At 42.4% G+C, this 26,675-nt stretch overlaps 2 long non-coding RNA genes across 2 annotated transcripts; one reads left to right on the top strand and one right to left on the bottom strand.

Moving 5' to 3' along the window:
- The first annotated feature begins 882 nt into the window (after positions 1 to 882).
- On the top strand, positions 883 to 21,574 carry LOC126953845 (uncharacterized). The gene is made up of 3 exons (XR_007725376.1): positions 883 to 1,098; positions 3,975 to 4,092; positions 20,580 to 21,574. It is a non-coding gene; the product is annotated as an uncharacterized LOC126953845 (long non-coding RNA).
- Positions 8,034 to 26,675, bottom strand: LOC126953846 (uncharacterized). Its single transcript, XR_007725377.1, has 3 exons — positions 26,315 to 26,675; positions 19,121 to 19,251; positions 8,034 to 13,909 (listed from the first exon to the last, which is right to left on the bottom strand). It is a non-coding gene; the product is annotated as an uncharacterized LOC126953846 (long non-coding RNA).

Below are 26,675 nucleotides of genomic sequence, written 5' to 3'. Positions count from 1 at the left end.
CACATGTATACCTATGTAACAAACCTGCACGTTGTGCACATGTACTCTAGAACTTAAAGTACTAAAAAAAAATTAAATAAAAAAAAGGAAGTTTCTTGGTCAATGAGGAAATTCCAAGGAGTCTCCAGCTGCTCTTGGGAGGGGGAGGAACAAAACAACGTTAGTGAGACCTTGATTCTAAGGCTACTTTTTTAGGCCTTTCAATTTTCAGAAGTGCTCAAAATGCCAAAACATCATATTTTGGGGAATCATTTCCTGCAACCCCACATTTCCCTCTCTGAAACATCCCTAGTCGTTTCACACACCAAAAGCTGAGTTGTTGGCTGTGGAGAGAAAAACTGAGTGAATAGTGGAGTGGAAAGGGATCCTATTAAATCAGTCTTTCATTTCTGGAAATAGGCCAGTCCAAGTAACCAGGTGTGTCTCATTTTGTCAGAGGTATTTGAACCAGAGTGACTCCATCTTGAGTAGGGGCTGTGTAAAATAAGGCTGATACCCTGCTGAGCCACATTCCCAGGTTAGGTATCCTTAGCCACAGGATGAAATAGGTCAGAGGGACTGGTATTACAAGATACAGGTCATGAAGACCCTGCTGATTAAACAGGATGTGGTAAAAAAGCTGGCCAAAACCCACCAAATATAAGATGGTGAGGAAGGTGACCCCTGGTCATCCTCAGTGCTTGTTATATGCTAACTATGATGTATTAGCATGCTAAAAGACACTCCCACCAGCACCCTGACTGTTAACAAATGCCATGGCAACATCCAGAAGTTACCCTATATGTCTAAAAAGGGGGGAACCCTCAGTTCTGGGAATGGCCTCCTCCTTTTTCAGAAAACTCATGAGTAGTCAACCCTTTGTTTAGCATATAATCAAGAAATAACCACAAAAATAGCTAACCAGCAGCCCTTGGGGCTGCTCTGCCTTTGGAGCAGCCCATTCTTTTTTAATTTACTTCTCTAATCAACTTGCTTTCACTTTCCTCCATGGACTTGTTACTGGTGGCGAATCCTTATGCGTCTGCAGCAACCTCAATTCTTGCCTCCTCAGAAGAAAGAATTTGACTGAGGGGCATAAAGGCAGAAGGAGAGACTGAGGTAAGTTTGAGAGGGGGAGTGAAAGTTTATTAAAAAGCTTTAGAGCAGAAGGCTGGGCACAGTGGTTCATGCCTCCCAAAGTGCCTGGAATTGCAGCAGTTTGGGAGGTCAAGGCGGGCCGATCACTTGAGGTCAGGAGTTCAAGATCAGCCTGGCCAACATTGGTCGCAGCCAGTGACAAGGAAAGGCAGTCTCTCAATACATAGAAAAAGCCTGAAGCCAATAAAAGAAACTCCGTCTCTACTAAAAATATAAAAATTAGCCAGTTGTGCACCTGCAGTCCCAGCTGCTCAGGAGGCTGAGGCAGGAGAATTGCTTAAACCAGGGAGGTAGAGACTGCAGTGAGCTGAGGTCATGCCACTGCACTCCAGCCTGGGCAACAGAGTGAGACTCCATCTCAAAAAAGAAAACATAAATAAATAAAACTTTAGAGCAGGAATGAAAGGTAGTAAAGTACTCTTGGAAGGGGGCCAAGAGGGTGACTTGAGAGATCAAGTGCCTGCTTTGATCTTTTGACTTGGGGTTTTATAAGTTGACATCTTTCAGGGTTCTTGCCTTACTTCTTCCCGGGTTCTTCCCTTGGGGTGAGCTGTCCGCATGCATAGTGGCCTGCTAGCGCTTGGGAGAGGCCGCATGAGCAGTGTGTGTACTGGAGTTGTACGCATGCTCACTTGAGACATTCTTCCATTACCAAATGCTCCTAGGTCATATACCAGTTAAACTCTGCTATTTGGCCTTTTAGTGCGCATGCTTGAGCCCACTTGACCAACTCCTGAGATCTTAATGGGGAGTTGCTGATCACCAGCTTAACGTTTTTTTTAATCTGTTGGGAGACTGCCTTTTTCTGGCACTGGCTGTGAGCAATTATTATTTGAGAGAGACAGTTAACAGCTGCTTGATGATCACCTGATGGTCGCCTGACATTCCTGGTTGGGGTGGCCCTCTCCTGCTCTGCTCATGTCTGACTAGCTGCCTACAGTAACAGACACCCTGAATTATTTCTTGCATGAGGTCCAAGAACTCTCTCGATGCCTGAATTGGGACCCCTTTCCAGTAACAATTTTAGGAGATGGCATTGCAGACAGGCTGTCAAACAGAAGAAAAACAAAGGGTAATGTTTGGTTTGTTGAAAATGCCTGGAAAGAAAAAAAAAAAGGTTAATGTTTGGAACAGTCTATATACCAGTTTTTTTAGAGTGTGGAGGGCAGTCGAGATGTCTAGATGTTAGAGTCGAAGCATCTTCAGTTAAAGTGGAAGTGGGCAGTGGCAATCGGACAGATTTTTCTGTTGTTTGCATGTCACAAGGTTGTTTACACAACCTTCAGCTTGCAGGGCATCAGGGAAAAGGTAGTCACAATTTTAGTGAATTTAAGTCAGAAAAATGAAGGAAAAATTTGGAAATGTTAGTTTGGAGACTTGTAGCCAGGAAAGAATTCAGAATTTTGTCCAAATTGCAGACAAAGAATAAAATCTCAAAAACAATGGTAGGGCTAGAATCTTTTTTTTTTTTTTTTTTTTTTTTTTTTTTTTTTGAGACAGGGTCCCACTCTGTTGCCCAGGCTGGAGTGCAGTGGTATAGTCATGGCTCACTGCAGCCTCCACCTCCTGGGGCTCAGGTGATCCTCCCATCTCAGTCTGTCAAGTAGCTGGGAATACAGATGCATGCTGCTACACCTGGCTAATTAAAAAAAATATATTTTTGTAGAGATGGGGTTTCACCATGTTGCCCAAGCTGGTCTTGAACTCCTGGGTTTAAGTGATCTACCTACCTTGGCCGCCAAAGTGCTGGAATTACAGGTGTGAATCACTGTGCCCAGCCTAGGGCTAGAATCTAATAGCAGGTGTACTATAATTTTCTTCTGAAATACAACTTTTTTTCTCTCCAATCTTTCTTTCTACCAAAGATAAATTATAGTAAGACCAATTTACTTGCAAAATAAGTTTTACTCCTATTATACTTGGCCTGATTATTTGCACAAAATGCAGTAAGAATAGTGATTGGCTCTATAGGCTCTTTTAAACTTGGCTTTTGTTGATGAAAAGAGTTAAACTCTGTAAAATGTTTGAAGAGATTTATTCTGAGCCAAATATTAGTAACTATGGCTCATGACATAGCCGCAGGAGATCCTGAAAGCATGTGTCTAAGGTAGTCACGCTACAGTTTGGTTGTATACATTTTTTTTTAGACAGTTTCACTCTTGTTGCCCAGGGTGGAGTGCAATGGCGCGATCTTGGCTCACCGCAACCTCTGCCTCCTGGGTTCAAGCAATTCTCCTGCCTCAGCCTCCGGAGTAGCTGGGATTAGAGGCATGCACCACCACACCCAGCTAATTTTGTATTTTTAGTACAGACGGGGGTTTCTTCATGTTGGTCAGGCTGGTCTCGAACTCCCAACTTCAGGTGATCCACCCACCTTGGCCTCCCAAAGTGCTGGGATTACAGGTGTGAGCCACCACGCCTGGACATACATTTTAGGGAGACATAAAACACCAATCAGTACATCCAAGATGTACATTAGTTTGGTCCAGAAATATGGGACAACTCAAAGCGGGGACTTCCAGGTCATAGGTGGATTAAAAAAGAGTTTATCGGCAGGGTGTGGTGGCGGGCGCCTGTAGTCCCAGCTACTCAGGAGGCTGAGGCAGGAGAATGGCGTGAACCCGGGAGGCGGAGCTTGCAGTGAGCTGAGATCGTGCCACTGCACTCCAGCCTGGGCGACAGAGTGAGACTCCGTCTCAAAACAAACAAACAAAGAAACAAACACGAAATTCAGTCGACTGGAAAAAATTCCCAGAAACAGGATCCAAAAGAGAAAAAGCAGAAAAAGATAAAGAAAAAGCTTTTTTTTTTTTTTTTTTTTTTTTTTTTTGAGACAGGGTCTCCCTTTGTCACCCCGGCTGGAGTACAGTGGCACAATCACAGCTTACTGCAGCCTCAACCTTCTAGGCTTAAGTGATCCTCCCACCTCAGCCTCTCAAGTAGCTGGGACCACAGGTACGTGTCACAACACTGGGCTCATTTTTTATTTTTTGTGGAAATGGGATTTCACTATGGTGCCCAGACTGATCTTGAACTACTGGCCTCAAGTGATCCTCCCAACTCGGCCTCCCAAAGTGCTGGGATTATAGGTGTGAGCCACTGCACCTGGCCAGTTTTCGTTTTTCAAAAAAAAAAAGAAAAAAGAAAAAACAGAAAACAAAAACATTATAGTCTAAATATCAGCTTTTGATTAAGCTGACTTCTGAATGACCATAAAGATTAAAAAAAATACATTTTCAAATCCCTTACTATCAGATTTTATCCAGGACAAACAGCCAATATTCCTGGCTTTTGAACTTTTTACCAAAGATATCTTCCAAGAGACTCACAAAAACCAAAACACCTTAACCAAGATTATGACTAAACCAAGGATGTATAAGGCATCTCCAAAGAGGTGCAAATCAGTCCTCACAAGATTCAGAACCACCCCAAAGATAGCTCCAAGAAAGGAAAGTTTCATTAGACACAAATGGGGTACAACCCACATTTCTGTCTGACCATATCCCTATACATATCAGTCAAAGCAGATTTAAAGACGAGTATTTCTAAAGATAAAGAAGATCATTTTGCAATGATAAAAAGGTCATTTAAACAAGAAGACATAATAATTAATTTTATTTATTTATTTATTTTGAGACAGGGTCTCTCTCTGTCACCCAGGCAAAATATAGTGGCATGATCTCAGCTCCACCTCTCAGGTGCAAACTCCACCTCCCAGGCTCAAGCTATCCTCCCACCTCAGCCTCCCAGGTAGCTGGGACTACAGGCGTGCACCACCATGCCTAGCTAATTTTTAAATTTTTTTCTATATATGGGGTCTTGCCATGTTTCCCAGGCTGGTCTCAAACTCCTGGGCTCAAGCAACCCACCTGCCTCAGCCTCCCAAAGTGCTGGAATTACAGGGGTGAGCCACCGTGCCCAGCCAAGAAGACGTAACAATTCTAAGTGCACGTGCACCTCATAACAGCTTCAAGGTATATGAAAGCAAAACGTTAACAAAAGAGAAATAGATCTCCAGGCATCCTTGGAGGTTTTAATGCTTCTCTTTCAGTGTGTGATGGGATAAGAAGACAAAATATCAATAAGGTTATAGAAGATTTGCATAGGCCCGGCGCAGTGGCTCATGCCTGTAATCCCAACGCTTTGGGAGGCCGAGGCAGGCAGATCACCTGAGGTCTGGAGTTCGAGACCAACCCGACCAAAATGGAGAAACCCCGTCTCTACTAAAAATACAAAATTAGGCGGGCATGATGGCACATGCCTGTAATCCCAGCTACTCGGGAGGCTGAGGCAGGAGAATCGCTTGAACCTGGGAGGTGGAGGGTGCAGTGAGCCGAGATTGTGCCACTGCACTCCAGCCTGGGCAACAAGAGTGAAACTCCGTCTGAAAAAAAAAAGAAAAGATTTGGATAACACTCTCATCATTTTGACTTGATTTACATGTTTAGATAATCTAATAATTGCAGAGTATACATTCTTTATAAGTTCTTTCCACTGATCAAGATATGCTTTATGCTGCTGCATTATATATTCAATTTAAAAATAATATCATTTACAAAAGTATCAAAATATAAAATACCTAGGAATAAAAAATTAACTTTAAAAATTAAAAAAAAATTTTTTTTTGTTGTTTAGACATAGTCTAGCTCTGTGACCCAGGCTGGAGTGCACTGGCATGATCTTGGCTCACTGCAACCTCTGCCTCCTGGGTTCACGCCATTCTCCTGCCTCAGCCTCCCGAGTAGCTGGGATTACAGGCGCCTGCCACCACACCCAGCTAATTTTTGTATTTTTAGTAGAGACGGGGTTTCACCATGTTAGCCAGGATGGTCTCGATCTCTTGACCTCGTGATCCACCCACCTCGGCGTCCCAAAGTGCTGGGACTACAGGCATGAGCCACCACGCCTGGCTGGAATAAAAAATTTAATCAACGATGTGCAAAACCTGCACACTGAAGAACATTAAATATTACAGTGAGAAATTAAAGACCTAAATAAATCGTGTGGTAAATTGTGTTCATGGATTGGAAGCATCCATCTTATTAAGATGTCTTCCAGGAGGTTGGGGGTGGGGCTGAAAGTTCCAATCCTCTAATCCTGCCTCTGTCTTTGGGGTGACTAGCCCCCATCCTAAAGCTGCATAGGAGTTGCCAGCCATCAGTCAACTAATTAGCATGCAAAAGTATATTTATCGCTTCAGAGAGTCCAAGGATTTTAGGAGTTTTATGCCAGGAAGTGGAAGACCAAATATATATTTCACAATATTCAGTGGCTAATGAAGGTTAATCAAAAAGGAAGTTCCTGCTCTAACAAACTAAAATGTAAATGTAATTTAGTTTTGAAAGCCTTTTCTACCACAGATTGTGTTTTGAGAGTGGTTTCTTGAGAAAAGATCAGGCTGCTGTATGATTCTGACTCCCAGATCAAGGGGGCTTTGTAATTGGGTCAAACTTGGTATTCCCCAAGGAGTTCCTGTCTTCAAAAGGGCCTATTGATACCAGAGGGTAAAGTTGCAGCTGGAGTAACCGCACAGTTTCTTTCTTATCATTCCAACAATCCAGGAAAGTCTCCTAGTGCTGAGACAAAAGCTCCCACCATGAAAGACGTGTTTTCTCTTCCATATAGTCAGAGACACACCATAAACTCTCTCTCTCTCTTTCCTGCCACCCTATTTTCGCAGTGTTTTTCCTGCTCTGGTCTGTGCAGTCAGTGACACTTCCATTACTATAATGTTGCTTGACATGTTCAGGTTACTGGAGGAATGATTGGATTACATTCTCTTTACAGTTGCCCTTCAGTATCTGTTAGTGATTGATTCTAGGAGCCCCCTTTGGATAGCAAAATCCATGGACGCCCAACTCCCTTATATAAAATGGCGTAGTAGCTGGGGGTGGCGGTGCATACCTGTAATCCCACTTACTCAGGAGGCTGAGGCAGGAGGACTGCTGGAGCCCAGAAGTTTGAGACCAGCCTGGGCAACAATAGTAAGACCCTGTCTCAGAAAAAAAAAAAAAAGAGAGAAAGAGAATGAGAGAAAATGGGGGAGTATTTGCATATAACATATGCACATCCTCTTGTATACTTTACATCATCTTCAGATTACTTTTAATAGCCAATATAATATCAATGTTACATAAAAACTTGTTATACTGTATTTTAAAATTTGTATTATTTTTATTGTTGTATTTTTCTTTTACCAAATATATTCAATCCCCAGTTGGTTAAATCTGAAGATGCGGAACCCACAGGTAGGAAGAGACAACTGTAATTAAGTAACATGCCTGAGGATACACACTTTTAACACTAACACTGTCATTACAACTTGCTTCTTTCCTTCCTTCCTTCCTTCCTTCCTTCCTTCCTTCCTTCCTTCCTTCCTTCCTTCCTTCCTTCCTTCCTTCCTCTTTCTTTTCTTTTCTTTCTTTCCTTTCTTTCTCTTTCTTTCTCTTTCTTTCTTTCTTTCTTTCCTTTCTTTCTTCTTTCTTTCTTTTGTCTTTCTTGCTTTCTTGCTCTCTCTGTCTCTTTCTTTCTTTTTTTTTTTTTTTTTTTTTTGAGACGGAGTCTCGCTCTGTCACCCAGGCTGGAGTGCAGTGGTCGGATCTCAGCTCACTGCAAGCTCCGCCTCCCGAGTTTAAGCCATTCTCCTGCCTCAGCCTCCCGAGTAGTTGGGACTACAGGCGCCCGCCACCTCGCCCGGCTAGCTTTTTTGTATTTTTTAGTAGAGACGGGGTTTCATCATGTTAGCCAGGATGGTCTTGATCTCCTGACCTTGTGATCAGCCCGTCTCGGCCTCCCAATCTTTCTTTCTTTTCTTTTCTTTCCTTCTTTCTCCTTCCTCTCTTTTTTCCTTCCTTTTTTCCTTCCTTCCTTCCTTCCTTCCTTCCTTCCTTCCTTCCTTCCTTCCCTCCTTCCCTCCCTCCCTCCCTCCCTTCCTCCCTTCCTCCCTCCATCTTTTTGTCTTTCTTTTTCTTTCTTGTTTTGAGACCGAGTCTTGCTCTGTCACTCAGGCTGAAGTGCACTGGCATGATGTTGGCTCACTTCAATCTCTGCCTCCCAGGTTCAAGCAATTCTCATGCCTCAGCCTCCTGAGTAGCTGGGGCTACAGGCATGCGCCACCATGCCCAGCTATTTTTGTATTTTTTTTTTTTTTTTTTTACTTGAGACATGGTTTCACCATGTTGGCCAGCCTGGTCTGGAACTCCTGATCTCAAGTGATTCGCCCACCTCAGCCTCTGAAAGTGCTGGGATTACAAGCATGAGTCACTGTGCCCGGACTGCAGGTTACTTTCTAAGGCCTCCTACTACCTGTTACAAATGATCTCTCACGAAGGATAACATTTGCAAGTGGGTCATCTCAACCATTTGTGTTGATTCTTAATTTGCTATTTTATGGAGCATGTACCAAGGGCCAAGCTAAGTGCTTTATCCACATTTTTCTAATGTAATCCCTATGACACATTCTCAAATAGATACTTCTACTTCTCCATTTTACAATTAACTTACTTTGGGTCAGAGGATTAGGTGATGATAGAGCTGGATTTCAAAAGCAGATCTGCCACACTGGAAAAAAGCCTTATGAATACAGTGAATGTCGAAAGCCTTCACCTGAAGGTATCACCAACCTCTTTCAGCATCAAAATTCCACAATGGAGAAAGGCCTTAAAAAAAACAAACAACTGAAAAAAAAAAAAAAAAAAAAAAAAAGACGATCTGAGCTCAGAGGGTGACAATCCTGACCTTATCCCAAATCCTATGTATCTTTTTTGTTACTCTCTTTGTATTTTCTATCACTTGGTCACCTAATCTAGGCAGAAAAACTATATTAGGCAGCATAGGATGAGATACAGCAAAATGCAAGAAACTGCTTTGCCTTTGGGGAGAGTTTCATCTTGTTAAGATTTAGTTAAGCAGTGGGTCTCATTATGTTGCCCAAGCTGGTCTCAAACTCCTGACCTCAAGTGAGCCTTCTGCCTGAGTCTTCCGAAGTGCTGAGATTATAGGTGTAAACCACTATGCCCAGCCAAGCAGTGGCTTGGCTTTTCTTTTCTTTTCTGAGATGGAGTTTCACTCTTGTTGCCCAGGCTGGAGTGCAATGGCACGATCTTGGCTTACCACAACCTCTGCTTCCTGGGTTCAAGCAATTCTCCTGCCTCAGCCTCCCAAGTAGCTGGGATTACAAGCATGCACCACCACACCCAGCTAATTTTTGTATTTTTAGTAGAGATGGGGTTTCTCCATGTTGATCAGGCTGGTCTCAAACTCCCGACCTCAGGTGATCTGCCCGCCTCAGCCTCCCAAAGTTCTGGGATTACAGGTGTGAGCCACTGCGCCAGGCCAAGCAGTGGTTTTCAATTTAAGATACATACTAGAATCATCTGTGAAACTGTTTTTTTTCTTTTTTTCATTTTGGAGACAGGGTTTTGCTCTGTCATCTGGGCTAGAGTGCGGTGGCATGTTCATAGCTCACTGTAACCTCAAACTCTTGGGCTCAAGTGATCCTCCTGCCTTGGCCTCCCAAAGTGTTGGGATTACACGTGTGAGCCATTGTGCCTGGCCTATCTGTGGAACTTTAATAAATACTGATGACAGAAATTCTGATTTAATTGGTTTGGGCTGAAGGCTGGGCAACAGGACTTTTCAAAATGTCCCAGGTATTCTAATGTGCAACCAAGGCTGAGAACCAGGGTGAAGGTAGAAAGAAGATGGTAGAAAGAATATCCTCAAATGAAAAAACATTAGAGCAACTACAATGTACAAAATGGCATATTTTGAAATATATTTATTTCTGTGAAGGTTATCATAATCGAAATTGAGTCATTCATGTTAAAAAAAAAACAAAACAACAAAACAACCTGGACAAATAGAGCCAGGGAAGGCTATGAAGAGAGGATTCTCATGCATGTATACCTGATAAAAACTATCATAAAAGATTCTGCAAATAATATAACATTGCACAAAGGCCATCATAATGTTACACAAAAAATATTTTTGCAAGGACATCTACCCAGTAACTGCCTGTCTAGCCCAGACTGGCGTCACCCTTGTTATTGATCTTTGTACCCAAGGATAATTATTTCAAAGCAATTATATAACCTCCTCATTTTTTTCCTTTAAAAAATCTTTGTCTTTCTTTACCTCCCTGAACACACACATAGTTTACTATGGCATGCATACTGCTGTTGCAATGCTCTCTTCCCACATAAACATCATTTTCTTTTAGAGAGTCTCTCTCTCTTTGTTATTTAGGTTGACATTCCTTACCTCCTTCCACAAAAGACATGATGTGGCTAAAAAACTATTGGGTACAGAATGAATTCCACTGAAGAGCACAGAGTTTGAGGTACTCATCGAATAGGCCAAAGAGGGGCTAGGACATGTGAGGTTGGTATTGAAATAATTCAGGTACATTTTTATTTCTCTGGTTTTGGTTTGCAAGGCAGCAGTGGCAGATTTTAGAAAAAAATAGTTCTTAGAAAAGAGCTGATTGGTCCAGGTACTGTTTCTAGGTGACTAGTCCAAGAACTGTTTCCAGGCGATTGATTGGTCCAGACGCTGTTTCCAGGCTGCCTAGCCAGTAGATTGCCTTGTCTCCAAGGGTTACTCAATCTACAAAGTGATAACAGGTCTCCAAGGCTTGTGCGGAATTATACTTTTTCCCAGTACATAAGCTTATTGAAGAAAATACCAGTATTTTAGCGATGACTCATAGGCACACTGTACATTTCTTTGATCCATCTTTCCTAAGGGTTATGCATTGCTTATAATGCAGAAGCTTTCTAAATGATTTTTTCACAAGTCAAGGAGTGGCTGGAGCTATTCTATGAAAAATTTATAGCTGTTAAAACAGCAACTTTAAACTATTTCGTACAGTTCAACTGTTAGACTATTTCCAGTCTTTTCTTTCCCCTTCTCAAGAATAGATGAAGCTGTTCTCAGTTTAATATCAGAAGAGAAAGAATGATGTAAACAATGATGGTATAATAATACATGAAGAAAACCAAATAAAAGGGTAAAATCACTGCAATCCTATAATCTTAATACTTAACAATTTTTATTTTCACGTAGTTTTCTTCTAACCTAAGGTCAATATTATTTGGACAATGATATACATAAAATTTAAGGCTTAACTGTCAACCGTATGTTTAAAAGTACTTTCAGTGCCAGGTGCAGTGGCTCACATCTATAATCCCAGCACTTTGGGAGGCTGAGGTGGGAGAATTACTTGAGGCCAGGAGTTGGAGGCCAGCTTGGCCAACATGGCGAAACCCCATCTCTACTAAAAATACGAAAATTAGCCAGGCGTGTTGGCACGTGCGTGCCTGTAATTCCAGTTTCTTGGGAGGCTGAGGCATGAGAATCGCTTGAACTCGGGAAGCAGAGGTTGCAGTGTGACAAGATCACACCACTACACTCCAGCCTGGGCGACAGAATGAGACTCCATCTCAAAAAAAAAAAGAGAGAGATTTTTAGTTGATTTTATAGTGGCTAACCACATTTTTTTTTTTTAAAGCATGATATAACATGATTTGTGAGCAAAATTAATGTTTTTATCTTCAGATTCAATGAATCTTTTGAGCAGCACACACACATATGCTGGACATTCATTTTACCAATTATCTCATTAAAAAACAACAACAACAATAAACATTTGTGGAGAAGCCCTATTATGGCAGGCTGTGTGATAAGGACTGGAGATATGGCTGGGACGAAAACAGACAGAATCCTCTTTCTCTAGAAGGGAAAAATAGGCTATAACAATCACAGCAAACACAAAATGGTTGTTGTTCCATGTGCTTTGTGTGTATAAACTCATTTAGCTCTCCTAACAACCCCATGAAGCAGGTGCTATCATTATCTCCATTTTACAGGTGAGGGAACCAGCGCACAGAAAGGTGAGGTAACCTGATGAAGCTGCACAGCTAGAGAGCATGAGAGCTAGGATTTGAACCCAGGCATGTGGCTCCACAGACTACATGCTTAACTGCTGTGCTGTTCTTTCTATAATTAGCTCCTCTATTCTATGTATTCTGGTGACACAAGGAACCAAAAGTTTTCCTTTTCCTTTCGCAAATATTTTCAGTTTTTGCTTCAAATATTTAACTATTTGAAAGCTAAGGCCAGGCATGGTGGCTCTTGTCTGTACTCCTAGCACTTTGGGAGGCCCAGGTAGGAGGATCACTTGAGCTCAGGAGTTTGAGGCCAGCCTGGGAAACACAGTGAGACCTGGTCTCTACAAAAAATTGAAGAAGCTAGCTGGGTGCAGTGGCACGCACCTGTAGTTCCAGCTACTGGGGAAGCTGAGGTGGGAGGATCACTTAAGCCCAGGAAGTCGAGGCTGCAGTGAGCTGTGAATGAGCCACGGCACTCCAGCCTGGGCAACAGGCAAGACCCTGTCTCAGGAAAAAAAAAAAAAAATTCCAGACACTTAAAATCATGGTTGCTCTTAAAAGCACAGCTTTGATTTAGATTGACCTGGAATAAGTTCCATGTCTGCCACTCAGTAGCTGTGTGATTATGAGCAAGTTTCTAAATCTTTCTAAAGTTCTCTTTCCTCATTAGTAAATGAAAATAATCGTTTACCTCCTAAGGTTGTTGTAAGAATTGAGGATAATATGCGTGAAAATCATTTGATCCTGGCACAAAGTAAGTGCCTAGTGAATGGTTACTTTTATCCAGTCATACATTCATTCAATCAGCAAATATTTGTTGAGCATCTGCCATGTTTCAGGCATTGTTCTAGGTACTGGGGATATAGCAGTGAGTAAAACAGACAAAGGTCTTGCTCTCAAAGCAAGTCTTTGCCTTTTTAGCCTTAATAAAATGTGTTTAATCTTATTAAATGTGTTTATACTAATTAAATTGTACTTTAAATTTCTATTTATTTTTAATTAAATTGTGTGGTATAGAGTTACTTAAATGCATTTAATATTATTTTTAAAGCATTAGTAAAGTGTGTTTAATCAGTTATTCCCTCTTCTCTCCAGTGGCTTTTTGTCATAGTCACTTAAATGTAATCAAATTTCTTCTATACTTATTTCTTTTCTTTTCTTTCTTTCTTTTTTTTTTTTTTTTTTTTTTTGAGATGGAGTTTCGCTCTTGTTGCCCAGGCTGGAGTGTAATGGCATGATCTCGGCTCACCACAACCTCCATCTCCCAGGTTCAGGCGATTCTCCTGCCTCAGCCTCCCGAGTAGCTGGGATTACAGGCATGCGCCACCATGCCCAGCTAATTTTGTATTTTTAGTAGAGATGGGATTTCTCCATGTTGGTCAGGCTGGTTGTGAACTCCCAATCACAGGTGATCCGCCCATCTCAGCTTCCCAAAGTGTTGGGATTACAGGCATGAGCCACCACACCTGGCTTATTTCTTTTATTTATCTATTTTTGTTTTTTAATAGAGACAGGTTCTCGCCATGTTGCTCAAGCTGGTCTAGAACTCTTGAGCTCAAGCAATCCTCTTGCCTCAGCCTCCCAAAGTGCTGAGATTACAGGCATGAGACACCATGCCTGGCCACATTTCTTTTAAAAAATCCCTGAATCAACCCTTTGACTTCAAGTTAGCTGACAGTGGCTGCTTTAGTTCCTTGCTCCCTTTGCTATACATATTGTCTCACTCACTGTCTCCATTCTCTAGGTTGACTTCATGACTTCTCATTCATACTCCAGAGCACTGGAAGCAGTCTCCTGTTTCTTGTGGAGAGGCCATGTTAGGCAGGCTGTGTTCTAAGGGCTGGAGATATGGCTGGGATGAAAACAGACAAAATCTTCTTTCTCTAGAAGGGAAAAATAGGCTATTGCTGTCAACAAGGTCACCGCCTTCCTTAAAACCATTCAATGACTCCATATTTGCCTCAGTGACTCATATTTACTCGATGAAGTTGCACAGCTCCAGATAAAGTCCCAACTCTTTAAAATGGCATGTAGGCATGTTCTAGCCTTCCTTCCCACCATTCCCTTTTCTACCTACACTCCCTCCCCTGCTCAGTGCCCCAAACACACACACAACACACACACACACACACACACACACACACACAGAGTTCCCATTCTATAGATGGCTTTGACATTGCCCAGAAGTACCATAATTTTACCTGTAAGCAGTGGTGTTCTAGAATTGATTTGTATGGGCGTGTGAGAGCATATGGTGCATGTCTCTTCCCAATTCCATGTTCAGTGAGGTCATGGTGGGAGTAAATCAAGGAAACTGGCAAAATCTACAAATTAGGGCATTCTTGCTTCTGTCTAGAGAGACAGTTATTAAACATTTACCAGCTCACCATAGCCCCTAGGCCTTTGCATTTGTGGCCTCTCCCCACCCTAAGTTGGCTCAGCTTAAATGTCACTTCCTCCTAGGAACCTCTTTTTGACTCTTCAAGATTGGGATAGATGCCCTTCACTGTGATTCTTTGGTAACTTGGGCAGCAGCCCCACTATTTTTCCTGTATGCTATACTGGCCAAGTAAAGTCCTTGAGGTCAGGGCCCCTGTCTTGATCATTGTTGTTGTCTACCTAGGATAGTGTTTGGCACATAGCAAGGTGCTAAACCATATTTTTAAGTGAACAAATACATGAGTAATTAAAGTAAGCCCTCCCTACTAATAATAGGCTTTTTATAGTTCAAGAATGTCCCTTAATCTTTGTATCTCCTGAAATTCCTCACACAAAGTTTAGTAGAAGTTTGAATAGATTGAATGGACTAGACTTGAATATGCTTTATATGAGTCTAAACTAGGGCCCACATTTAAGATACCATTCTAGAAGTAAGTCAATGATATTTGAGATTATGATTCTGTAGAATCAGAACCTGGAGTATTGAAATATGTCACTGGAAACTTAAGATTTTCCCTAGCCATTAATCTGCCTTGATTTATTACTCTCCTTGTTTTTTCTAAGGTGATCCCAAGCTTGTTCCACTTCCTTCTTCCCCCAACCTGGCTTTTCTTTTTGAGGCAGGGTCTCACTCTGTCACCCAGGCTGGAGTACAGTGGCATGATCTTGGTGTGCGCCACCATGCCCAGCTAATTTTTGTATTTTTTTTTGTAGAGATGGGTTTTGCCATGTTGCCCAGGCAGGTCTCTAACTCCTGGACTCAGCAATCCACCCACCTTGGCCTCCCAAAGTGCTGGGATTACAGGCATGAGCCACCATGACCAGCCACCCTATTTTTAATGTACAGCTTGGGCATACTCTTTGCTCACAGAATGGTACGCTCATTGAACCATGAGTAGGAAAGCAATGTGGTGCAGTATGAAGTGCTTGAAACTTGAAGTCAGGAGACACTGGTTGTGTTCCTGTATGTCACAACTTTCTGGTCTTTTCATCTGCAATAGGAAAGGTAATATCTTCCCTATCCAATTCACTAAGTTTTAAAAGATGAAATGAGTTAACACAGGTGAAAATGCTTTTGTAAATTGTAAAGTACTACATAGAGTAAATGCAAATTTCTCAAACAAATTGATATTCAGCACATGCTATCATTTACTTAATAACCCCTAGCAAGCAAGTGATATCTGCAAAGAAGTAAGAGTGATCCAGAATACAGAGAGGTTATTTGCCTGGGAAACAGGATGCCTGTAATTAAGCAAAAATGATGGTTTCATGTTGCAAAGACTTAAAGCATCAGCTTCACATCAGATTCTACATAGGAAATCTGGGGTGATTCTGCCTGATGCCAAGTGTGCTATCAATCAAGTATAAAAAACAACTGACCTAAAACACAGATGATAAGGATATATTGGTGGCTGATGACTGGAATAACAAAGCTTCATTCTCCCAAAGGATCTAATAGACTTCAATTAATTTAGAAGCATAGAATGATGTCAAATACAGATCTGTATCAAGCAGCAAAGTTCTGCTTTCAAATAGACAATTATCAGTGAATATCTCAAATTGCAGACATCAATGCAGATATATGGTTTGCCCATTTCTTAGTTTTGGGAGATATTTTCCCTTTGCAGAAGTTAGTTATTAGCCTCCCATAAAAGGAAGGGTACTCGGTGTGGTCCTCCAAACAACAGCATCGTCATGGCCCCAGAGCTTGTTAGATATGCAGTATCTCGGGTTCACACCAGACCTATTTAATTAGAATCTGCATTTCAATGCAATCTCCAGGTGACTGAGTGCATTTGCGTTTAAAGCGTACCACCATAGGGACTATCTATTCATTTTTCAAATGAAATATACGAAAACTCAAGCCTTGAAGGGTGATTTTTTCTCTTCCCTTTTAAGGTCTAACACACTTAAATCCCAGCTTGGATTAGAACAAAGGTTTCCTGCCTCTGCTGGCAAGTTCCAGCATTGCACACCCTCTTGCAGCCTGGTTCTTTGGCTTACTGGTTGGGAGGTTTGGGGCAAGTTATTGAACCTATTGCTGAGCTGGTTTCCTTGTCTATAAAATGGAGACGATAGTAATGTCTACCTCATACAACTGTGAGGATTAGGCCAGGCATGGGGACTCATGCCTGTAATCCCAGCGCTTTGGGAGGTCGAGGTGGGCAGATCACTTGAGGTCAGGAGTTCGAGACCAGCCTGGATAACATGGTGAATCTCTGTCTCTACTAGAAACACAAAAATTAGCCAGGCGTGGTGGTGGGTGCCTATAGTCCCCGCTATTAGGGAGGCTGAGGCATGAAAATCGCTTGAACCTCTAGGAGGCAGAGGTTGCAGTGAGCAGAGATCATTCCACTGCACTCCAGCCTGGGTGAGAGAGTGAGACTTGGTCTCAAAATATATATATGTATGTGTGTGTGTATATATATATGTAAGGCACAATACACACATAAAATTGTATTATTGTCAAGTGAAAAGATGGTGTGCCACATAATTCAAACAGTAGAATTAATTTTTTAATTTTTTTAATTAAATTTTTATTGCACACAGAAGCAGAGTTATTATCTCTGAAAACCTTTGTGCCTTGACAGTAGTGTTCAGAAAGCAGTTGTTTTCCTTTTAATCTTTAGTATTTTCCAGTAAAGAAACTTAAATAAAAGCTGGATAGGCAGAGGTACCCTGCTAGTCACTGTTGTTTAATCATGTGGTAGGTTAGGCTGACCTCTGTTATTAAGAGTTTGGTGAAGCGGGCCAAGCCCAACATTTGGAATAGGCACACACCATGTGTAATAGAAGAACCTGACTCACTGACCCACTTTCTTGGTTACCAAAGCAATGGGAGTTTGGATTATCTGGTTTTTAGCTCCACCTAGTGACCATATATATGGCTCAGTTTTCAGCTGTAAAATGATGGAGAATTCCAGTTTTACGTTTAAACAAAAATACATTCAACTTCTCACTATTCAGGGGAAATGATCCCAAATACACATTTTTGATGTTTTTTGTTATGCATAAAATAATAGGCTTAGAGTTCTTGGAGATGATCAGAAAGTTGGAGGACTTCCTATTTAGAATGGAAAGATTGGAGTCAACTTTGATGCTTCCCTCATTTGGTATGTCCATTCTGTCATCAAGCTCTAAAAAAATTAATTTCTCAAAACATCCAGCCACATGTACTAATTTAATGCTTCCTTTGGGATTGTCTGCTCAGTGAAGGAACGTATTGGACATTACCCTAGAGTTTGGGATTCCAGGTCCTGCTCCTTTGCAGTGCTTTGGAGAAGAATTATTACAGGTGTATCTAGAAAGAGAAGGCTTGAGAAACAGGGTTTCCAGTCCTACAAAACTTTGCCTTTTCCCACAGTGTGGTTGGTTGAGAAGCAGAAGAGAGCTTTTGGACCTGAGGGAGCCATGTAAAGGATCAGCGCAAGCTATGTGACCGGATGGTCAGTGATAATAGGCAACCTTTCCCTTCACTCACTTCTTGGAAATGTGTTGTCTGAGCCCTCAGAACCAATATATAACTCTAGGGATGGGGTAGGGCAGGAATCCCCAAGGATTCCAGAACTGAGGGCTGGGCGTGGTAGCTCACGTCTGTAATCCCAGCACTTTGGGAGGCTGAGGTGGGAGGATCACCTGAGGTCAGGAGTTTGAGTCTAGCCTGGCCAACATGGCAAAACCCCATCTCTATTAAAAATATAAAAATTAGCCAGGTGTGGTGGTGTGCACCTATAATCCCAGCCACTCAGGAGGCTGAGGCATTAGAATTACTTGAACCCAGGAGGCAGAGCTCGCAGTGAGCCAAGATCACGCTACTGTACTCCAACCTGGGCAACAGAGTGAAACTCTGTCTCAAAAAGTTTAAAAAAATGCCAGAACTGAAATTTCCTCCCTGTTTAGCAAGGAGACTCAGAATCAATATTAAGGCGATTTATAGAAAATAAAGAAATGTCCATCCTGGCCAAAATGGTGAAACTAATACAAAAATTAGCTGGGCGTGGTGGCACGTGACTGTAGTCCCAGCTACTAGGGAGGCTAAGGCAGGAGAATCACTTGAACCCGGGAGGCAGAGGTTGCAGTAAGCTGAGATCACACCACTGCACTCTAGCCTGGCGACAGAGTGAGACTCTGTATGAAAAAAAAAGAAAAGAAAGAGATGCAATATTTTTGCACACAGGTTTGTGGCTGGAGAATCAGATCTCTGAATGTAGGAACCTGTTCAGTGTTGGCTGTACTTTGCAGTCCTGGAACTGGAGTTATTTCATATTGAGACCTTGTTAAGGAATTGATGTGCAGACATGAATTTGGGCCTTCAGAAGTCACTGATCAGTGAGGGAATGCCTGCAGACTCTGAGGCAACAAGATTTGAAAGCATGCTATGGAAAATTTTAAACTCCTTGGCACCTCAACAACATACCAGCAAACCAAATCCAACAACACATCAAAGAGGTAATTAACCATGATCAAGGGGTTTCATCCCAGGGATGCAGAGATTGTTCAACATATGGAAGTCAATAAATGTAATGCACTACATAAACAGAATTAAAAACAAAAAACAATATGATCATCTCAACAGACACAGAAAAGCATTAGATAAAATCCAGTATCACTTTATAATACAAACTCTCAACAAATTAGGCGTAGAAGGAACCTACCTCAAAAATAATGAAAGCCTGGGCACAGTGGCTCATGCTTGTAATTCCAGCACTTTGGGAGGCCAAGGCAGAAGGATTACTTGAAGCCAGGAGTTCCAGACCAGTCTGGGCAACAAAGTGAGACCCTGTCTCTACAAAAATAAATAATAAGTAATTAAATAAATTAAAAAAATATAAAAGCCATAGATGAAAAATCCAGAGCCAACATTATACTGAATGAGGAAAAGTTGAAAACATCCCCTCTAAGACCTAGAACAAGACAAGAATGCTCACTTTCACCACTTCTATTTAACATAGTACTGAAAGTCCTAGCCAGAGCAATCAGGCAAGACAAAGAAATAAAGGGCATCCAAACTGGGAAAGAGAAAGCCAAACTATCCCTGTTTGCCAATGATATAGAAAACTCTAATGACTCCTCCAGAAGACTTTTAGATTTAAGAAATTGATTCAATAAAGTCTCAGGTTACAAAATCAATGTATACAAATCAGTAGCACTGCTATACACCAACAAGGACCAAGCTGAGAATCAAATAAATAATTATAATAATTATAACTTATAAATAATTAAAATTTATAATAGCTGCAAAAAAGTAACAATAAAATAGGAATATACTTAACCAAGGAGGTGAAAGATCGCTACAAGAACTACAAAATATTCCTGAAAGAAATAATAGATGACACAAATGGAAATACATCCCACGCTCATGGATTAGAAGAATCAATATCATGAAAAAGACCATTCTGCCCAAAGCAATCTATACATTCAATGTAACTTCTATCAAAAAACCAACATCAGTTTTCACAGAATTAGAAAAAACAATCCTAAAATTCATATGGAATCAAAAAAGAGCCCAAATAGCCAAAACAATCCTAGGCAAAAAGAACAAATCTGGAGGCATCACATTACCTGACTTCAACTTATACTGTAAGACTACAGTAACCAAAATAGCACAGTACTAGATAAAGTAGATATGCAGACCAATCAAACAGAATAGACATCCCAGAAATAAAGCCAAATACAACCAATTGATCTTTGACAATGCATACAAAAACATACATTGGGGAAAGGACACCCTAATTCAGTAAATGGTGCTGGGAAAGCTGGATAGCTACACGAAGAAGAATGAAACTGGATCCCTATCTCTCACCCTATATAAAAATCAACTCAAGATGGATTAAAGACTCTGCCTCCCAAAGTGCTGGGATTACAGGCATGAGCCACTCCACGCAGCCAAGGACTTCAACATATTTTTAGTGGTGGACAATTCAACACATAACAGTTTTGAACTTAAACAACTTGGTGGGGGGGGGGGGAAGGGGGGGTGGTAAGAGGGGAGCATCTCTCTTTAAAATTATCCTTTTCAATGATATAAAATTACAGATACCTAATTTGTCCTTGGGAGGAGCTTATGCAAGTAAGAAGCCTCATAGTAAGTCTTCTGGTATCTTCTGTTGGCAGGTATCATTTGACAACAACGAAGTAACATCACATTCATATTTAATTCCTGTGAATTTACCTGTACAAGTGTGAGCATACGAGCGAGAGCGCTGCTTGTTGTTTTGCTTTCTGGACCTGTACCCTGAAGTAAGATGTGAACTGAGACCTTTGGAGAGGAGCATCAGGCTGTGAAAAGTGTGATTCTATTGTTTAAAGATTGCTATTTTTTATATGACAGGGCCCTAAATGCTAATGACTTCAAGTGGTGTTCAAATGAAAAAACAATCGAGGGTAATTTTGAGTTTTTCTTTTGTCCAAAACCCTGAATTTAGAACCTGACCTCTATGTGAGAAGGGACTCTAGTGTTCTTCCTCAGCTCTAAACTTAACCCAGTTTGATCTCCTTCTGAACCTCTCCCATCCACTGAAGCTGGTACAGTACAGGTAGGAGGCGGAGGTGCTGGGTCACCAGTATGAGAAGGGAGCTAGGCACATATGACACCAGCTCAGTCCCTGCCTAGTAGAGAAGATGAGGATCGGTCAAAAAAGCAACACTGCTCAGTCTCAGAGGGGGTACATTTCTGTAATAGTCTTTAATAGTTGAGTAAGGCATAAACACCTGTTGGGGAAAAAGCTAGCAATAAAACCTCCTCTCAACCCAGACAATTCTCTTCATAAATGTACGGAAAAGAAGAGTTTTATTATTGAGTAGGGATTAAACCAGACTGAGATGTACAACACAAGCTATCCATTAAGGAGATTGCAGAGACAGAAAGAAATCTCACTCTTCTATATATCCAAGTACATACAATCCTTTATATATATGTTCTCAAGATAAACAATAACTTGTCCTTATAGAGGAGAACTTGGTAGTATCATTTGTTATATACTCAAGGTTCATCCTAGGTTCACTTGGTTATTGGCAGTGGCCATCTGTGTTAGTTAACTGCTGTTATTTGAAAGAAAACCAAAACTCACTCCTAACACAAACAGGTAGTAACTAAGAACAAAGAGCCTTAGGCTAAACTATCAAGGTGACAGGAAGATAGGGGCACTATCTTACTTAATGTCAAAGAGACAGTGCAGGTGGGAGGATCTCTTGAGCTCAGGAGTTCAAGACCAGCCTGGTATAGTGAGATGCCATTTGTAAAATAAAATAAAATAGAATAAAATAGAATAAAATAAAATAAAGTAAAAATAAAATAAAATAAAATAAAAATAAAAGTAAAGTAAAATAAAGTAAAATAAAATAAAAAACCAAGACATACTTCCCAGACCCTAAAAAAACACTTATTGTTGTAAGGGCTGTAAGGCAGGTAAGAGGCTCATTTTGCTTTTGAAAAGATTTATCTGCAGATCAGCTGGGTGCTGTGGCTCACACCTGTAATCCCAGTGTCGTACGACTTTCTTCTTGGTTCAGCAAAGAACTGGGTCCTTGTCACATGGCTATGAAATATTAGGCTCGCAGACACTTTGAAGAGTAAGAATAATGATATTTATTGGGCAAAAAGGAAAAAAAGGGAAATGGGCACTCTCTGCAAAGCCAGAGTCCTGCAAGTGTGCTTCCTGGCTCGCAGATTGAATCCCAGGTTCCACTCAGGAAGAGGAGGGGCCAGGCTCTTCCCCCCTGCAAATGGTGCAAACTTCCCGAGGCTCCACCCCAGTGCGCACTTCTCCCAAGGCCCAGGCCGGCTGGAGTTTCTCTAGGGACTCCTTTACACTTGGCTGTACATTGCCAGGGAGGAGCTACCTATACTCTGAGAAGGGGTGGGTGTTCCCTGGTCCCCTTTCTTGGGCTGGGGTGAGGAATGGGGACCAGGGAACACCTGCCTGCCCAGAAGAGTATCTGTACCTCCTAGAAAGAAGCCGAGCAGCCTCTGGAGATGACACTCCAGAATGAGTGGGAGGGAGCTTCCATTTAGCAGGTGTTTAAGGGTCTGTGCTCTAAAGAAGTCCATTTAACTGCCATTAGGATAAAGATAAAGACAATGACTGATCTTAACTGCTTCCTGCTGATGGGGGGCGCTGTTTGGGGAAACAGCAGTTAGAACTCCCTCAGACGCCTATTTAAGTGTTCCCGGCAGAAGAGGCCATCATCAGAAGCTCTGGTTGCGTGATTGTTTGGAATTTGATGGCTCCAAGGCAAGAAGAGATAAATTGGGTTATTAGAAAACATGTATTAAAATGAAACAAGGGGAGGGGTAAGGGCAGCTCAAAAATCCCAAGGCCTTTTACCAGGTGCATGGGGAGAGGGAGGCCACAAGCCCTACTGGTAGTAAACTTGACCCTTTTGCCAGCATATTGGGCTTCTGCGTTCCCTCCCCCTGAGCCCAATCCTAAGCCAACCAGGTTAAGGTTTGGGAAATTAACCTTTCCAGTTTGGAGGATGCATCTGATGGGAGTGTCCGGTATGACGTAGATGCATACCGGACACCTCCCGGTTAAGAGAGGACAGAGGAGGAGAGAGGAAAAAAGATGGAGCTTTTTAAAGGAGTCTCAGGGGTTCAGATGCATTTGAAAGAGGTATAGACTGAAGATGAATGGCTACCCATCTAAAAGAAGGAGAGCAGGAATCCCTGGTTCCCTTCTCTTCCTAGCAGATACCCCAGGTATGTGAGGGAGAGAGGGAAGAATGTTCTCTTTTCCTCTTCTGTGTTTGCATCCCTGAGTCCCAGCAACCTTGTCAGGTGCTGCTGTGGGTGCCAAAGCGGCTTGCACCCATGAAGCAGGGAGGGCCTAGAAAATAGGAATTATCTGATTTTACCAATGTTTCTATCCCACCTACTGTCAGTGATCTGGAGTTCCCTAGACTTTATTTCCAATGTGCCAGGATTACAGGTGTGAGCCACCGTGGCAGGCCTTTGAGCTCTTTTTATAGACATCATGTATACAACACATATATAGCTACACAGGCAGAAGAAAATCAGTCCCAACAAGATCATTTTTCACAACCAAACTTTACAGAGAATATAAACAGGGATCCTTATCATTCCTAGCCTAATGAAAAAGAAAAAAAATCTGGTTTAAAAGTTAACTGATGGCCGGGCGCGGTGGCTCAAGCCTGTAATCCCAGTACTTTGGGAGGCCGAGATGGGCGGATCACGAGGTCAAGAGATCGAGACCATCCTGGCTAACACGGTGAAACCCTGTCTCTACTAAAAAATACAAAAAAAAAAAAAACAACTAGCCAGGCGAGGTGGCGGGCGCCTGTAGTCCCAGCTACTCGGGAGGCTGAGGCAGAATGGCGTGAACCCGGGAGGTGGAGCTTGCAGTGAGCTGAGATCTGGCCACTGCACTCCGGCCTGGGCCACAGAGCGAGACTCCGTCTCAAAAAAAGAAAAAAAAAAAAAAGTTAACTGCTGATGGGGTGAAGAAAAAAGGATGCCTGGGGGAAGAACCTCTTATTCTTATGCAAATGGTTCCTCTACCAGGGAGAGAAGCTTAATTACCGTCAGCCTTGGCCAGGAAAGGGGAAGATGCTGTGGACATGTGGCATTCTCCAGCCCCAGCTGGGAGGAGAGAAGGAGCTTGGAGCCACGGCTTGCCTGTCCTTCCCAAAAAATGAAGGCAAAGGCCACGGAAAGGCCCTTGACCCCGGGGAGGGTTGGGGGTGGGGGCACGGTTTCCCTACCCTCAGAAGTCCATGCATGAAAAGGCTTAGAAATGACAGAGAAGTTTTGAGTCCCCATGTCACTCACCACTTCTCAAGTCCCACATTGGGTGCCAAAGCTGTTGTAGGACTTTCTCCTTAGTTCAGCTAAGAGCTGGGTCCTTGCAACACGGCCATCAAATACTAGGCTTGCAGATGCCTTGAAGGGTGAGAATGGAATTTATTGGGCAAAAAGAAAAAAAGGGAAACAGAGACTCTCCCCAAAGCCAGAGTGCTTCCTGCCTGGGAGACTGAATCCCAGGTTCCACCAGGAAAACGAGGGGCCAGGTTCCTCCCCACTGCGAATGGCACAAATTTCCCAAGGTTCACCCCAGTGTGCATTCCTCCCAGTGCACAGGTCAGTAGGAGATTCTGCCAGGGAACCCTTCCCACCTGGCTGTCTTACCAGCACTTTGGCAGGCTGACGTTGGAGGACTGCTTGAGCCCAGGAATTTGAGATGAAAAAAGTGTAAAAAAGTTAGTGGGGTGTGGTGGCCTGCACCTGTAGTCCCAGCTCCTTGGGGGCTGAGGCGAGAGGACTGCTTGAGCTTGAGGGGTTGAGGCTGCAGTGAGGCTGCCCGGATCATGCCCACTGCACTCCAGCCTGGGTGAGACAGTGAGACCCTGACTGCAAAAACAAAAGATTTATCCACATAGCAAAGTGAAGAGGAAGGATTAATAAATACAAGTGTTTCTCAAGGAAATGTCCTAGGAAAAGGGAAGACAGATAAGATCTCTCTCTTTTGCCAAAAGAGAACGTTCAATCTTATTTTTTACATGTATACACTCTTCCTTAGGGGCAAAATGGATGTTTGATGAAAGATTCACCAACGACGAGAATCTACATCTGATAAAGAGGAGACGAACACATATCTGGGAGTGTGAGTCAGGGGTTCCAGGAAGCGGGGGAGGAATCACGTTGGTCCATCTGTGTCTATTTTTCTTCTCACAGAGAAGAAAGAGACTTGGGCCTAGGAGCAATATGGCAGAAACACACATCAGGCAAGTCATTCCTGACAGGCAGAGAGAAACTGCCTACTCATCGGGATGCCACTCTCTTATTCTACTCTCTATTGTGGGCAAAAGGTAGCCCCAGGGTCCTCCCAATTCTGTGGCACTGAGTATGGAGAGGGCATAACTGGATAGCTGAGTAAAAATCCAGTGCACATTGCTGCCTTACAGCCAATAATAGTTGCTCACCAGTGGTATGAAGCCTCTGTGTGCCTAGAACTGAGCTACTGGGTAGATACAGTGTGTGTGGGAAGGGGAGTCTCCAAGGGGAGTCATCCCCAGAAGGGGAAGGTAAGATACTCTTCCAGGATCAGGCTCACCTTTCCCATCCTTGAAGGGGGCTGGGGATGGAAGGTTTTATTTTTTTACCATTTTGGGCATGGTACACACTCTATCAGCAGAAAAGGGAATTAATAGGAGATTATTTGGGTAGACTGATGGCCTTAAAACAAACTGGGTATTATCTTGTTCTGTCAGGGGAGGAGTTGACACTTTCACTAACAGTTCTGAGCAGACGCAACAGCAGGACAGACCAGAAGTGTGACCTAACTCAGGCTGCCTCAGAGAGATGGCTGTCAGACTGTCTCTATTGATGGGACTCTTACTGAGGGGGTCCAGGCATTCAAGGGGTTGAGTTTCCCAGAAAGTTCCCCACCGAAGCTTTAAAAATGTATTCCCTGCAGCCTTATGCTCTTGCAGTTCCAATACAGCATTGGTGTTTAAAGCCAAACTACTTTATAATTGATTTGCCATCATCCAGCTTTATATTTAACACTAATTTAATCTGGTAACAAAGGAAAGGCTCGTTAAAGGACGGCATTCATAAAATGCTTCCAAGCACCTCTGCTTAACTCGAAGGGAAAATAAAAGGGACTGTTTATTTGGTAGGCAGAGGAGAACACCGCCACGAAAAGGTTCTCCACTGAGCAACTCCTGCCTTTGTCAATTATACACATTATTTAGTAACTTTTTTGGAGACATGGACCTTCTCAAACTCCCCAGTATGCTTTGAAACTTTGATAAAGAAATGTACAAACAAAACTCTAAGTGTTCTGGAATTAATTTCAGACGCTTCATAGATCCTCCTAAGTACTCACCGTAAGAAAAATTCCCCATTTCTGGTACTCCAATCTCACGCCCTTAGAATTCTCCTAAGACTTATTCCCTTGAACAACTTTCCCTAATACCAAATCAAACCTAGATCCAGCTGGGACGCCAAGCTTGCGCTGTGGTAACGCTCAGAAGGCCTCCTTCATCAGTAAAACAGATGCCTTAATGGAAGTGATGGGCAATCAACGCATGGAAAGGGGCTTGGCTTCCCTCTTTTTTGGGTTTCTCTAGGTTGTCTAGATTGGAAAAAAATACACGCTTCGTCCTGCGGAGTTCGGTACAAACGCAATTGCACATATGCAAAGGCAAACCAGGAGCGCAAGTGCGCGTCCCGGGAGCGCGACCGGG

The sequence above is a fragment of the Macaca thibetana genome, chromosome 4 (genome assembly GCF_024542745.1).
Source record: "Macaca thibetana thibetana isolate TM-01 chromosome 4, ASM2454274v1, whole genome shotgun sequence".
NCBI classification, from domain to species: domain Eukaryota; kingdom Metazoa; phylum Chordata; class Mammalia; order Primates; family Cercopithecidae; genus Macaca; species Macaca thibetana.
Note: the sequence above shows the minus strand (reverse complement) of the source record. Positions and strands in the feature narration are given on the sequence as shown.